The sequence below is a fragment of the Dipteris shenzhenensis genome, chromosome 15 (assembly GCF_047967505.1).
Source record: "Dipteris shenzhenensis isolate YYH24624 ecotype China chromosome 15, Dip_SZ_1.0, whole genome shotgun sequence".
NCBI lineage: Eukaryota > Viridiplantae > Streptophyta > Polypodiopsida > Gleicheniales > Dipteridaceae > Dipteris > Dipteris shenzhenensis.
The window spans coordinates 34,645,220-34,651,219 of NC_141610.1; positions in this window are offsets into that span (position 1 = coordinate 34,645,220).

Below are 6,000 nucleotides of genomic sequence, written 5' to 3' on the forward strand. Positions count from 1 at the left end.
TCTCATATTTTGATTGGCTCTTGTCTCATGTGGTGTTCCATCTACCATTCTCTCCTTCCCATCTTGTGAAATTCTCCACATGCGCAGTCTCTCATCTACTTTCCAACAATATAGTAATGGAGGTAGATAAGTTTCAAATCCCAAACTATGTTTTCTATGTAGTGTATGATGATTTTATGGTCATGTCAAGGTGATATACAGTTGTTAAGTACACATGTAAAACCATGAAGTTGATCAATTAAGTCTTTAAAGAAAAGCAACAATACCCTCAAGTAGTTAATATAATGATATTTATTATCTACGTTAAATCCTTTTGTCCTCATGTTTGCAAGGTCTAGAATGTTAAATAAAATGTGAAAAAAATGATGTGTTGATATATTTAATATTCTTTTCATTCATACATTTTATGGTGCTTTTCACAAGGGCTACACTAATATCACATATGTTTGACTTTTTGCTTGAGATTATGGCATCTTATGATAAATTTTGGAAGTGGATAGGCATGTATTTGGACTTCTTATTGTTGTTTCCCTACTGCCATTAACAATATCTTTCTCATTGTTGATACCGATGATCCTACTTTATTAACCTTGGTGTATAGATGTGCAATGAGAAGCAAGGAGGTGTAGGGGTTTAGACCAAGAGTATCAAAGGTTTAGATTAGGAGGATCAAAGGAATTGAGAATAAGTAGTAGAGGTCTAGATAAGGAGTAGCAATGGTTTCGATTAGGAGGAGCAAAGGAATTGAGAATAACTAGTAGAGGTTTAGGTAAGGAGTAGCAATGGTTTAGAGAGAGTAGCAAGGGTTTAGATGACAAGTAGCAGACATTTGGAGTAAGAGAAGTAGAGATTTAGAGTGGAAGTAGCAAAGAATAGTAGGTCTAGACTAGAAGTAACAGAGCAATATAATGGATGCAAGGGTTCAAAGTAGGGTAGCAAGTGCAAACATTCTAGAGAAGTACTCCAGAGGTTCAAGGTGAGGTCCAAAGCAAGAAAAGTTTAGGTTTAGATGTTCAAAGATTTAGAGCAAGTGAGTAGGATGACAATCAAGCATAGAGCAAAGTAATAGACTCACAGAGCGGCAATAATGGGAGGCTAAATTTTTACATTTTGAAATCCTTGGGACACTCTAAAAGACAAGTCCTTGCATGGAAAAAGGTATTTCAAAGTTGGCGCCCCCTAAAACTTGTCCCCCACTTTTGGAAACTAGTGAGCCAAGTTGTGAGTGTAACCCACTAAGATAGCATGGTAGGTCTCCCTTGGACCCCACCAACTCTCACTTAATGAACCTCATTAGATTCCATAGTCCATTATTGACAAGGCCCTATTGAGACACCAAATCTTCCCTTATGTATGTTGTATGCATCCTCTTCAATAGGAATAGTTCCAATTGTATTCTTTGTGCTCTTCTTGATTGCCAAGGTCACAAGTAATAATTAACATAGTTTACATAACCCAAGTCTTACACCATATATTAGTATGTGTATGTGATAATGTATCTTATGCATGTTTGTATTTCTCTTTCACATTAGCCCTCACTCTTCTACACTGATAGTTAGCACATGCATGATTCAAAGAGAAAATACTAGTTTTCATGCTCTAAATGGGAATTTGCTAGGTATTTTAGAGTATCATGTGTGTGCATATGAGTGTAGAGGTTGTGAAGTATTTTAAGAGACCATCATGTTGTCGCTTTACATTCATTGTTCATTGTGGTAGCTTGTTAGGAGCATCAGAGTGAATGGAAGGATACATTATCAAAAAGGGAGGGCCTTTGGTTGTGATTTGCTTCCTCAACCTTTCCTACCACTCTACCCTTTGATCAATGAAGAAGGCTTTGAGAGATTTTCATGCTCAAAACACTTTGTGTGTCTTATTCACTGAAGGATAGAGGAACTGTATGCCCACCACCATGTGCCATCACCATTTTAGACTTGGTGGAATGTCATATTCCATTCCTTTAGAATCATCCACTAGCTTTCAAAATCCCCATATAGATTGCATCACAATAGCGCATGGCAACTAGAACCATTTATCACCAACTGACATGTGGGAGTAGTCTTTGATAATCAAGTTCCTATTATAAATCAGTGACCCCACCTGTGAGCCCCTGATTTGAGGGGACAAAGGGGCATTTAGATTGTAGGGGGTAGGGTAGGCACCATTGCAGCAAAGGGGGCCTGCACTAGGGTCTCCAAACAGGCCTAGAATAAGGTTGGTTATAGGGTAGTAACCCTACAACAGGTCCTTATATAGGCTCGGATTTGGGCCTAGTTGGTCGACCAAATAGCCAACTCCAGGGCTCCCCATAGGGATGCTGCCCAAGTTAGCTGATTCGATTGAGTTGGCCTCATTTGGTTGGTTGATTTGCCCCAACCCCTGGGCTTATAAAAGGGGGTTCTATGTCCCCTCATTCCTCACTCACTCTAGCACACTAAATTCTAGAAAGGACAATGCATCCCACAAGGAAAGTGAGCAGATTTTTATTTAGGCACCATAGGGTAGGCATAAGTCCTAGTAATCATGAATGTTAATAGTCATATATGTGTGGCAGTTACCAAGAACCATGATGGCCAGTTATAACTCCTTTTAGATCTTCTTGGTAATGGTATCTTAATATGTAACAGTCAGACTACTATCTAACATTATTCAAACTGCTATCTGATAGTATTTAGACTACTTATGCCTTTTGGCAAGTTTGATGTAGATCTTGGAGATCAGGATTACCAAAAAGCGAGTAACCCCAAATTAGCGAGCGAGACTAAACATGAGGTGAGTAAGCAAGCCCTTCATCTGCTATTTGATTTCTCAAAATCTCATTGGAATAATAGAAGTGAACATAAGTAAATTATATATATCCAAAAAATGTAGTCATGCCTCAAAATGACATTTCACATCACCTTCCTCCTCATAATGCCACATTAGAGTCATTACAGAGAGATATTGACATAAAAGTACATGAAATATGCGATTGGAAAAACCAAAGACTACTCAAATTGAAGATTCACACATCATGCCTCCCATGCATATAGAAGTACTTCTTCCATACATTTGATTCAAAACATTGATCAGATTGAACATTTCCTTCTCCTCATATATTCACATTACAATCATTTTAGACAAACAAGCACAAGATTCATCCAAAATAAAGGATCATACTATGCATCTCCTTCCTCCCTTACAGTCATATTAAAATCATTATGGAGAGCTAATGACAAAGCAGAAGGTAAAATATATGGTTCAACAAAACATGTAAATATGCTCATATTTTAAACATACATTTCATGGCTCCCATGCTTGTTGCATACAAAGATCTTCCATACATATGTTCCCAAAACATCAAAGAAAAATAAACAATGTGATAGATATGAAGATCCAAAAAACACATTACATTTGGTGCAACTGCTACCCCATGCACTGCTCACATTATAGGAGGCTTACATATCTTGTCTCCCATGTTTGGAGAAGTATATCCAAAATCTCTCATTATAGAAACCTGCAAGGATTTCCATCTATATATTATGTGGAATAAGAAAAGCAAAACAAACTATCTCTCACACCATCTACTAGATGGAAGTTGGGTATCATTTTCTACTAAGAGCTTAATCTTTGTAAGAGCTAAATGGTGCATAAATTGATGCACTGTATCACTCAATCCCAGCACCACGACGAACACAAAGTATGTGAACTCGCAAGGCATGTAAGGATTTTTACGTGATTCCCTTTGTGTGTAATCGAGACATGTACAACGTGGGAACTCTGAAATTGTGACAGAGTATGTCAGTCCCTGGAAAATTGAACCAATTGTGTGAACGTGGAACACATGCACCTGATTTGGAATAATAACGTTCTCTCTTACAACCTCCCCATTCTCTTTAATTGGCTTTTTATCCTTTATTTGAATTCTCCATGACACTACCTTCCATCATGACGAGATGGCTACACATGGCTTAGTGTATGGATTTGTTGCATAGGAGATTGGTGTCCCATGATACCAATGGCATCATCAATCTCAAATACAAACCTTGCTCTTATTAGGTTTTCCTTCTCATCCTAAATTATTGATGTCCCACTTGCAACCTTCCAAACACGTGGTGAGTTTCTTGGAATACCTTGAATTGAATTATTCACCTTCCATGTATGGGTCATAGTATTCTACCAAGCACATTGATCAATGCCCCACATCGTCTCTGCCTTTCTAACAAGTAACCAAAACATGTGACCACACTATGTGCTTTAGTTTTCCTGACTGTCTAGTTGGCATCATGAATGTCTGTCTCTCTACAAACTACATGGTTTGAACGACTTGTAAATTCATACTGTAATAATGTTTATAGTAGATGTTAATATGTGAACAATTGTATTGTACATGTTGATATGTCGATAATAATGTAAATATGTTACAATAATAGCTATATAATGTCAATATAGTAGTATAGAGTAATTTAATATTGTGTGTATAGAGTGATAATAAAAAAGCATAAAGATAGTCATCTTAACATAATTTAATATATGTTGTTATGTATATGTCACACAAAAAAAAGAAACTACTGAATAGATTAAAGGGTGGTCAGCACTACAAAAAAAAAGGGCCATGATTACAAAACTTGTCCAATTTATGGGTTACCCACCCTCGACCCGCGCTGCAAATAGCAACAAAAAGACAAAATAAGTTACCCGAATTGGCCCCTACCTAGGGGAAATATAGTCTCAGATGTCGAGCAGGGTGTGACTCACAAGGGAGTCCTTCCTCATAGTGATCCAGATTAAATCTCTCAAATATTTCCTAGTGAGAGAAACAATGGCTGTTTTGCAATATCCCGCTATAGGTTTGTGCTAAAAGACAATTTGATTTTTGGTTTCCGAGATGGCCATCATGATAGTGGCTCTCACATAGGGCCAGCAAGCCGCTAGTGTGGAAGGCATTTTGAAGGTGTCCCCTAACAATGCCACCCTCCACTACATCCCCAGCATAAATCTCTTCGTCATGCCCGAATTATGAATTGCCATTTCAATTTTAAACCAAATGCCTCTAGAGATTACGTAGTGCCATAATACATGATTTGTCACCTCTGTTGCTTTACCACACAGGGGGCAACATGAGTTTACTAGAATCATTTTTTGAGAGTTATTCCTTAAGGAGAGCCATTGGTTAAAGGATCTTCCACAAAAGGAAGTGGGCTTTTCCTCTAGCCCCCTCCTTCCAAATACTTTTGAGCCTCCCAACCCACCATTTTTTACCTTTGCGCATCATCCATTTTTTGTTGAGAGGGGGGATCATCGTAAGTTCTTGAGTGAGATGATGATTAACTATTCTTGCTAAAGTTTCTGTTTCTTGAGAACCCGCTAATTCGCCCTCCATTCGTTTGACGGGCATGTGTTCATTGGCTATGACTCAGGCATGCTATCCAAAACTATTGTATCATATCCGTTTCACCTAGGATATCCAAATCTATTGTGACTCAAGCATGCTATCCAAATTTGTTGTGATAAAATCCATTTTGCCTTGGATCATCTTGAACTCTATGTGTATCTTCTCGACAGGGAGCCTGTCCACCTTCAGTGCATCCCAAATGTCACACCATATGCGAATACCTTTCTTGGAAATGCTTGGTGCTCTCACTAGATGCTATATCGCAAATAGGTTGCTACTGCAATGAGAGGCTCTACTCCACCAGATATTCTCAAGGAGATTGCCATTCCCTAGCAGGCTTGGCCGGTGTTTCGAGGTCACCCAAAAGAGGGTAGTCTTCCATGCAGTCACTAGCCCTGAGACTAGATCGAAATGTGAGATAGAAAGGGGGAAGGCTGAGCAAAGTTTGTCATACAAGGATGGTTCCTTCCAGGGCCCTACCAAGTTTACCCTTTCCTTTTACTATGAAGTCTTTAACAATTGTCACCCACAGCACAAGGCGAGGAGCCACTTACTTGAGAGTGCAATACTTTTCATGCTGATGTCGGGAAGGCCCAATCCCCCCTATAGCTTGGGGGCTTTCAGTG